The sequence below is a fragment of the Haemaphysalis longicornis genome, unplaced genomic scaffold, assembly GCF_048455015.1.
Source record: "Haemaphysalis longicornis isolate Haplotype H1 unplaced genomic scaffold, Haemaphysalis longicornis Haplotype H1 scaffold_11, whole genome shotgun sequence".
Taxonomy (NCBI): Eukaryota; Metazoa; Arthropoda; class Arachnida; order Ixodida; family Ixodidae; genus Haemaphysalis; species Haemaphysalis longicornis.
In genome coordinates, this window is record NW_027526214.1 from 25,584,828 (window position 1) to 25,595,285 (window position 10,458).

The 10,458-nt window shown below is 43.8% G+C and overlaps 1 non-coding gene across 1 annotated transcript; it reads left to right on the plus strand.

The window, feature by feature from the left end:
- Nucleotides 1-3,131: 3,131 nt before the first annotated feature.
- Nucleotides 3,132-3,203, plus strand: Trnak-uuu (transfer RNA lysine (anticodon UUU)). Its single transcript has one exon. It is a non-coding gene; the product is annotated as a tRNA-Lys (tRNA).
- Nucleotides 3,204-10,458: the final 7,255 nt, after the last annotated feature.

Sequence of the window (10,458 nt, forward strand, 5' to 3'; positions counted from 1 at the left end):
TCAGAATGGATAGAGAAGCGTGTCGAGAGGTTTGAAAATTAAAAAAATTATGGTACACAGAGTTGCGATACTTCGCCATCCGGCAATACAGGGCCCGATTCCTCCGGATCTGGTTTTCTTTGCTTCAGTGACTCCCACGGAAACGTGGTCTGGTTGCGCGGAAACCTTCGCCAGCTTCGCTACTCCGCCGTCACTTCAAGGTGATTCTTTAGCGGAAACACGACGTGAGCAAACAGAAAGGTATTTTGGCTTGCAACGGAAATTGCATAGTCAAACGGTTAGAAATTTGCGTTGGTCAAAGGCTGAAAAATTTCTTAAGTTCCAAGTCTCAACACTTACGCGTGTGATCATCGAGGCAGACATCGAAAGGATAACTAGGGAGGCAAGGCCTCTTTCTGTATCAGAGAACACTGAAACAAACGCTTAGAATCCCAGCCATTAAAATGTCCTCTGTGAGCTTCTTTCCTGACTCTGGAAGTTTCAAGGTTATTTTGGTACAAACCACAATCCCAATTTTACACTTGTAAACCTGAACATTTGAAGCCTCCGGTAATACTGGGACGAAATAGGGTTTCTGGCTAAATCGGCTTGAAAATTCTTTATTCCATTTATATTGGCCGAGATTATTGTGCCACAGCCGTGGCTGTATTATATTCCACTGCGACATTACCACTGGTATTCCATTACGCGACTTTGGGGGACAGGAAGAGGCATTGCTCTTTTTGTGATAAATAAACACGAAGTGATGCGTTTGCAAAGCACTTTCTCACTCGTCGATAACCTAGGACTAAAACTAAGCTACATGCAGAGTTGTTTACTCGTCTGGCTATATGGGGCCCCCGTGCAACAGCAAAAGTCGTTTTCTGCTTCAATTGGAAGATGGTTTACGGTGACAGTTTTCGGAAGTACCGTTAATGTAGGCATGTGACTAAAAACATTGATATCTACCACGAAAAAAACGGCGTCCGACTTTTTATCTGCCCGTTCTTGTTGTGGCATACATTGCACCATAAACACCCCCACAACTGAAAGCACCCTAAAGAGTACATTGCACAGCTCTTGCCTAAATTACATAAATGTTGCGGCTCCCAAGCCAAAGACAGATTCTAGCATAATTTTACAAGTGAGCTAACTACAAATACACTGTCTGTCGAAAAACTGGTGTTTCTGATTCCCTTCTTTCCAATTCTTGGGGTCAGGCTGATCACGAAATACTTAAAGAAACTGACAAAATAAAATTAAACAAGATGATCTGAGGTGATAAACTGGTCGCTCGTTATAAATTTTGTTCCGCCACTAGTAGTTTACGAAGATTTTGTCAAAGAATTGCTTATCTTTCATACACAACATCAGTGCTTTCTAGTCTCGAAGCAATAAAAAGAGTGTAATTGGGTGACTTCTGGTGTTATGCAGGCGATTTCGCACAGAGAATGAATATGCCACCGTTCAAAGCTTGCTCTAATTAACGTATCCTCACACTTCCGTGCAGATCATCCAGAAATCGAAGTGTAGCTCTGATTCATGCACCCAAACGAAGATAACCTCAAGATTCATTGAAATATTTGGCAAAAATCGCCAAAAACCCAGAAAAAGCGTTCTCTCTAATACCAACGTTGGATGTAAAGATAATGAAGACTCTTCGCCCTCATAAGTTTTTACAGTAAAAGCAGCTGATTTATTCAATGCGTATTTAATGAGTGCATCAGCTACCACTTCAACACGGTGGTCTGGTTAATACTGCGCTAACCAATGCTGCAGCCTTGTGAGCTTTTCGTCAACCCAAACCTTTCAATGACCTTGATTACATCATTTTTAGCTTCTGGAAAAACAAGCGCCCGGTAATAAATGATATATCAATAGCGTACCTTTAACGTAACTGCAAGGTTCTTCCTGGGATCTTACTTTACATGTTCAATGGGTTCCTTGAAACAGTCATATTACATCAGACTCTAACGACGGTAGTAGCAACGCCTCTGTTCAAAAAAAGGAAAGACAGACATGTTCCAAAACCACCGACCAACACCTATATTACCCATTTTTACTATAATTTGTTGGAGCTTCTACTCCCGTACGCCTCATCTTCTAACAAAATATAGGTGTGTATTTATTGATTCAAAACAAATTCTGGAGAAGTTTTTACTCCACTGCATCATGTAGTTTATGGTTAAATTTAGGGTGACTTCTGATAGTTCGAATTTATTGCTGAAACAGGGACTGTAGAATTGCTGCAAGAGTGCACGCTGATATCTATACTCCATTTAAACAAAAGCTTAGTTCGCTCTGCACTGTTTTAATTCATTTCAAAGGCATTTTACACGCTGGACCTTAATGTATTCCTTCAAACGTTGTGTCTTGTTGGTTTTCGTAGACCTTTACACGCTAGACGCAAAATAGTTTAGGGTTAGCATTTTCAGGTTGTCTCTGTCGATAGCCCAACTACATTCAGCACAAAAGTCCCAATAAAAGCTGGTGGTCTGCGAGAATCGACAATGTCTCCAATAATAATTAATATATATTTATATATTTATATATATATATATATATATATATATATATATATATATACACATTGATTGATTGTGAGGTTTAACGCGCCGACGCAACGCAGGCGATGAGGCGCGCCGTAGTGGAGGGCTCCGGATTAATTTTGACCACCTGGGGATCTTCATCGTGCGCCGAAATCTCGTACACACGGGCGTTTTTGCTTCTCGCCTCCATCAGAAAAGCGGCCGCCGCCGCCGGGAATCGAGCCTGCGACCTCGTGCTCAGCAGCGCAACGCCTTAGCCACTGAGCCACCGCGGCGGGTATATATATATACATATATATATATCTATATGTATATATGTATATACATATATGTATATATGTAGATACGCATATGTATATATATATATATATATGTACATATATATATATCGGTTCTGGCAGCCTTGATGCTAATGTAGCATAAGAGGGTTTCCCGCCAGTTACCCGCTTATGACAGCCTGTAGACGTTCGCGTCACGCCCCGGGGGTTGAAAAGAAGGTCCCCTTCTCCCCGTGTAGTCTGAGTGGCGCTGGCTACCACCCTCAAGCGTCAGATACAGTTGTAGTAAATATAAATACCCCAGAATGTGAAGGAGAACACAGTCGCCCAGATAGCCGAATTGGTAAGGCATTCGAGATTTAATCGAAAGGCGTGGGTTCGGTCCCCACTCTGGGCGCTTGTTTTTCTTTCTTTCTTTATCACGTAATTAATAATTATGATAATAAAAATATGTAACATCACTAACGGTAAAAAATAGTCTAATCACTCCCCTACGCCGCCTTTGGCGTTGTAGACTGCCGGCATTTCTTTCTTTATTTTCTTAACAAGCCCCTCATTTCCCAACCCGTTTATCGTGCGAAAGCTTAGCGAGGGCCTCGGTTCTGGCAGCCTTGATGCCAAGGTAGCATAACAGGGCTTCCTGCCAGTTACCCGCCTATGACAGGTTGTAGACGTTCGCGTCACGCCCCGGGGGTTGAAAAGAAGGACCCCTTCTCCCCGTGTAGTCTGAGTGGCGCTGGCTACCACCCTCAAGCGTCAGATACAGTTGTAGTAAATATAAATACCCCAGAATGTGAAGGAGAACACAGTCGCCCAGATAGCCCAATTGGTAAGGCATTTGAGATCTAATCGAAAGGCGTGGGTTCGGTCCCCACTCTGGGCGCGTGTTTTTCTTTCTTTCTTTCTCACGTAATTAATATTAATAATAAAAAAAATATGTAACGTCACTAACGGTAAAAAAAAAGTCTAATCACTCCCCTATGCCGCCTTTGGCGTTGGAGACTGCCGGCATTTCTTTCTGTATTTTCCTAACGAGCCCCTCATTTCCAAACCCGTTTATCGTGCGAAAGCTTAGCGAGGGCCTCCGTTCTGGCAGCCTTGATGTCAAGGTAGCATAAGAGGGTTTCCCGCCAGTTACCCGCTTATGACAGGCTGTAGACGTTCGCGTCACGCCCCGGGGGTTGAAAAGAAGGTCCCCTTCTCCCCGTGTAGTCTGAGTGGCGCTGGCTACCACCCTCAAGCGTCAGATACAGTTGTAGTAAATATAAATACCCCAGAATGTGAAGGAGAACACAGTCGCCCAGATAGCCGAATTGGAAAGGCATTCGAGATTTATTCGAAAGGCGTGGGTTCGGTCCCCACTCTGGGTGCGTGTTTTTCTTTCTTTCTTTCTCACGTAATTAATAATTATAACAAAAAAAATCTGTAACGTCACTAACGGTAAAAAAAGTCTAATCACTCCCCTATGCCGCCTTTGGCGTTGGAGACTGCCGGCATTTCTTTCTGTAATATCCTAACGAGCCCCTCATTTCCAAACCCGTTTATCGTGCGAAAGCTTAGCGAGGGCCTCGGTTCTGGCAGCCTTGATGCCAAGGTAGCATAAGAGGGTTTCCCGCCAGTTACCCGCTTATGACAGGCTGTAGACGTTCGCGTCACGCCCCGGGGGTTGAAAAGAAGGTCCCCTTCTCCCCGTGTAGTCTGAGTGGCGCTGGCTACCACCCTCAAGCGTCAGATACAGTTGTAGTAAATATAAATACCCCAGAATGTGAAGGAGAACACAGTCGCCCAGATAGCCGAATTGGAAAGGCATTCGAGATTTATTCGAAAGGCGTGGGTTCGGTCCCCACTCTGGGTGCGTGTTTTTCTTTCTTTCTTTCTCACGTAATTAATAATTATAACAAAAAAAATCTGTAACGTCACTAACGGTAAAAAAAGTCTAATCACTCCCCTATGCCGCCTTTGGCGTTGGAGACTGCCGGCATTTCTTTCTGTAATATCCTAACGAGCCCCTCATTTCCAAACCCGTTTATCGTGCGAAAGCTTAGCGAGGGCCTCGGTTCTGGCAGCCTTGATGCCAAGGTAGCATAAGAGGGTTTCCCGCCAGTTACCCGCTTATGACAGGCTGTAGACGTTCGCGTCACGCCCCGGGGGTTGAAAAGAAGGTCCCCTTCTCCCCGTGTAGTCTGAGTGGCGCTGGCTACCACCCTCAAGCGTCAGATACAATTGTAGTAAATATAAATACCCCAGAATGTGAAGGAGAACACAGTCGCCCAGATAGCCGAATTGGTAAGGCATTCGAAATCTAATCGAAAGGCGTGGGTTCGGTCCCCACTCTGGGCGCGTGTTTTTCTTTCTTTCTTTCTCACGTAATTAATAATAATAATTAAAAAAATATGTAACGCAACTAACGGTAAAAAATAGTCTAATCACTCCCCTATGTCGCCTTTGGCGTTGTAGACTGCCGGCATTTCTTTCTGTGTATAGATATATATATATATATATATATATATATATATATATATATATACATATATATGAACGTCTTTCCTGCAGTTACCTCGAAATTTCTGTTTTTGAGTGCGCAGACGACAGAGTGTTACTGAGTTCACACTTGTAACTGATGACAGCAGTGCGGGCATTAAAAAACGATGTTTTAAGAGAGGAAAGTGGTTCGCGGAAAATGGTTTGTCAATCAACGTTAATAAAAGTTAACCGTTATGTGTCCGTAACCCATTGAACAAAGTAAACATAAATGTGCCAATTTTTTTGCTTCCGCAGAATTGCTTCCAAGTAATTGTTCTCCTTTGGATACCTTACATTTTATCAAATACTTAGGTGTCGGTTTTGACAATGACATATAGTAAAACAGCCACTTAGATTTTCTTTGCGGTAGACTGCGTGGGGCTGCATGCGCGTTATTTTACATAAAACCTCTCCTGACGCTACAGGTAAAAAACTCTCATCGACGCCCTGGCGTAGGGTTTCCTCAGGATATGGCATCACTCTTGATGAGCGTTGTTCAACGCACTGTAGAAAATATTTGATATTCTGTGAAATAATATGTTAAACATTACTGTCTAGAATTCTCCCGTACCTAGCTCTGATAATTTGTTCACAGCTGTTCAACTTCGTTCTTTCATTCTTTGTTTTTGAGGCTCTCATTCTCCAGCATGTCGGGTGCAGCAATTTCAAAACTAAACCCATACTTTCAAGACTGTGAAAGGAGCCCTGAAAGGCATTTTGAGCACACTAAATGAAGTAGCGCAATCGTTAGATTGGGTCGTCAAGGTCATCTGGGCCAAGTATTACTCTTTTACGCGCAGCGGAAAGCTCACACTTTTGTTGCAAAGTTTGTCGCTTTTTTCTCACCCTTTCCTTCGTGTTTTGGGACGCCGCCATCTTCACATGTCTACATCATCGATTCCCAGATGTTCGTCATGAGCTAGGCATCCTGCTATTGGGCGGCTTTTTCACGCCCTTCCGGCAAAGAGATGAGTCGTCTGCTCAGCGGTGACTCGCCGGCTGATATGCTAGCGTAGTGCCGGAGTGCTTGAACATTTTACGACAAACGAAACAAGTGTAAGCAAACGCTTAACCGTTCGTATTGAATGCAACACGGCCATAACACGACATGGATATTCTCTTACCGGAGTACGTTCCATAAAGAAAGCGTTGAAGCCCCGTGGCACTTCTTTCGTGCAATCGCAGAGAACGCCCTGAGCCGAATGCCCGGGTTTGACGGGTACATTTTTTCCCACTTCAAAACAATCCAGAGATGCGTTTCGAACGAGCACAACGTCACACCATGCGTTGCAAGTCTGAACCGCGATTGACAGACGATGGGGTGCCTCCTCCTGCCCATTGTAAATTCGGCACTCACCTCCCGCGCGGTTTTCGGGGACCAACAGCAAGTCACTTAACTCTGGCGCGCAAGCCGAGATGGCTTTTAGCCACGCACACTGCACATACCCCATGCGAGGTTGAGTCATACGTCGCTCGAGAAAGATAATCCATACCATGGGAAGCACTATCCACCTGCAGAAGCACAACGTCGCATTTCATCGCGAAACAAAGGCGTCCACAACACACACACCATCGCCTCCTGTAATGCCAAACGCATATCACACTTCCTAATGAGAGTGAGTGGTACGTCTGAGTGCCCACATGTCGCGAGGTGGGGCCCCGAGCTAAACAGGGATCACGCAACCGTAACTGACCTCTGGGGCATTTGTGCCTTGTTGCCAAGGCAACCGATGTTTGAGATCGTCAAAGAAAGGCGCTCGCTCCAGCGCTAGAAAGCTCAGAGCCGCGCCGGAGCATGTTTTGCCAACGCTGCCGCTCTCCACCACACGTCGCCCCAAGCTGAACTTGTCACATGATTGAAGCGTTTTGTGCACGGGTTCTGTATCGGTTTAAAATGCCTTTTTCACATGGCGCCGGCAGGAAGTACCACCACCGCAAAATAAGACCCGGCACCAGCGGGGCCACATATGATACGGCGCTTTTTGGATAAACAGTGCGCGGTGCATAAAAGGGACCGAGCGCAAGATCCTCCCCAGCGGCTGCGAGTTCGCCGCCGATTAAAAGTCATGTGCTGCACTGCAGCAACGCACACCGCGAAAGGGCGAGGCCAGGCCACCGCACGCATGCGGCCAGATTTTTCGTTCGCCTATCTATCCTTGAGCGGAGTGCGGAATTCATGGTGTCAACAAAACTTGCCCGTAGCAGACGGCAGTCGGAGGAGCGTAATGCGGAAGTACGTCACCGCTGAGTAGCGCAGCATCATGGCAGGGAGTGCTCGCGCGCCGTCAACAGTTGAAAAGAGGAGGAAGCGCGGCGCGACGATAATGCGCGGTTTTTGATTTACGATTTCTCAGCTAATACTCATCGCTTTAGGAAAATTCTTGCGGGAGGAGATTGCTAATACATTGTCTTATTTTGTTACACGTACATCCATGCATCGGCGGAAGGTATTTCAGGACCCCTTTAGGAAACCGAGTGTTTTTTGAGAACCCCATTTTTCCCCAGATATCGCAAAGTAACAAACAAATTTATATGTGCCTATTAAGTTTTATTAAACTATCTAAACGCTGCAAAAACGTTCGCAACCACTACGGTAATTTTTAAAGCACCAAAAAATGAACTATATTCAAGAAACCGGCTGCTTTTTTGGTGTAACTTGCAGGCTGATTCATTTTGCTCATTATCCGGTCCCTTAAGTACCCTTTTGGATTTGACATGCATTTATTTCCTGATGTGAATGGCAATAAAGTGATATTACATATCATAATGTGACTATTATAAGGGACGATAGGGTGGCCATCAAGTATCAGAGTGCATGCTGATTTCACACCAAAGCATCGCGATGCTTTTCAAATGCAATATATTCAAATTTTCAAAGTATTATTATTTTTGAAAACCGGCCTCGTGTGGACATTAGCTCAGCTGATAAGTTTCAAACAAATTACCACGTTTTTCATAAAGATAGCAACTTTTTTAAGGTTAAACGAAAATGAATTGGTATTAGTAGAAGTGGCTAGTGCTCTTCAGTCTAAGCGGAATCATGAACTTGAGGAGGGTTACAACGAGTCTGTCTGGGTAAACATTCGTCTGAGTGTGGGCGAGGAGATTTAGTAGGAGCTTTTTTACATTTCCCAGGATGTTCCTATCTCTTCGTTTATTGAGCTCCTTGCATCAATACAAGAAGTTTGTTCATCACACGCGAATTACCATCCTATTGCTCTGGCTTATTATAATACAGTTGGTGTAGAATAAGATAGTCTAACTTATAAACACTACAGTTTTTGCGTACAGCGAAAATATGCATTGGTTTTAAATTTGTAGTTTTCTTATGTATGGTGCAACAGAACAATATCATGTACAGATCCCAAAACATCTTAAATATTTGCTTTAGAGACACCAAAAACGCGCGAGTATGGTTTTCTCACATGCCTTTTTTTGAACCCGACATGCTTCATCCTCCTTTTTTAGATTCTGCTCCCGTCGCTATTCAGCTTTGCAGTGCCCGCCTGCAGAATAAAAAATCCTTTTCTAGAGTTGTACCCACGGTGATTACGTTGGCTTGTATGACTTTTTTCTTCATTTTGATTGGTTAGCTATTCATGAACCCCCTGTTTGCGATGAGCAGGTAGAGCAGTTATCTGAAAGTGTCACATGCGGAATAAATCAGTCTATCCCCAAGAGCAAACCTTGCCGTTAAAAACACCCCTTCTTGTTTTCTGAAAAACATCGTACCACCCTTAAAATGAAAGACCGCTGCCACAGACAATCTAAAAAAACGGGCTGGATGGATGAAAAGACGACTTCCGCTATTACCGTAAAATAAGTAAAGTCTTTCTGCGCAGGACTAGTACTCAAATCTTGAGTTTGTGGAGAGCACTGTAAATTCCAAGACAGCAACATCTGGCCAGTAAACCAGCAAAGCCAGCAAACAATAACTCACATGAGCACATCCGTATTGTTGATTACTTGGGGAATAAGTTAATGATGTCGCCAACAATTATACAAATACATTTTGTACATATGACCAATGAGGTGTAAATAGAATAAATGTAATGTGTAATCACTTCCAGAAGTCTAGGTTAGAACAATTGCACGAGCATTTGGTGTTTGATAGTCCGAGGCCCATGAGACCATCGTTGTCGTGTGGCCCTCACTTTATGCGTCCTGCTATTTTAAACATACTGCACCACTTTTGTTTCTATTTTACTGGGATATTCATTCACTGTTACAAATATTCATGTTCTCTCCCAGAGCAGAATGTCTTGGGTGCGTCCCATTTTCAAATCAAGCACCAATTCTGTTGTAAACAACTACAAAGCAGCTTCGCTCCTTTGTGGCGAATTCAAGCTTTTTGAGACAGCGCTGCACAAAATATATTCACTCTCTGTACATCATCTTACGAGTAAACTGCATTGTATTATCTCAGAAAGAGCGACCAGAACTAATCTGGAATTATTTATGGTGCAGGCCTCGGCTGCAGTTTGTTAGAGAGGACAGTTGGAGGTTGTCTAGTGTGACCTTCACAAAGCATCAGATATCGTATGCCACGAATTGTTATTTGATAATCTTTTTATTGTCGCGCACTGATACCGCCGTCGTGGCATTGGTGGGTAGTTATTTAGACAATCGGTTCAGTTTTGTTAGCGTTATAGGGCAGACGTCACCTAGGTACAGATCATTTATTCGTGTGCCACAAGGCTGGGCTCACTCTGCTTCTCCATTTCATAAACTGCATGTCAGCCGCAATCAAAAAGTCTTCGTGTTTCTTAGCACTGAAGATAACAAAATATTCACACATATTGAGTCCATCCATTACAGTGTTGCCCTGGAGCAAGATATATTCTCCCTTGCTAAATAGCTCTGAGGTAAAAGAATAAATCTTAATTTTGCAAAAACAAAGGTCGTGTATTATAACCGAAAAACCACATAGTTTTTCGCTACAATATAGATGGAGGTTTGTTGTCTAGGGTCAACGAGATGAAAGGCCTCGGACTGCTCTTCGACAGGAACTATACTTTTTCGCCAAATGTCACTCAGATGATTTGGGGTTTGGCACCTTGCTGGTGGCAACTGACGTGGCACCAGACGGGTGCTCCGATCCCTTTGGGCTGTATATAGGCTTTACCATA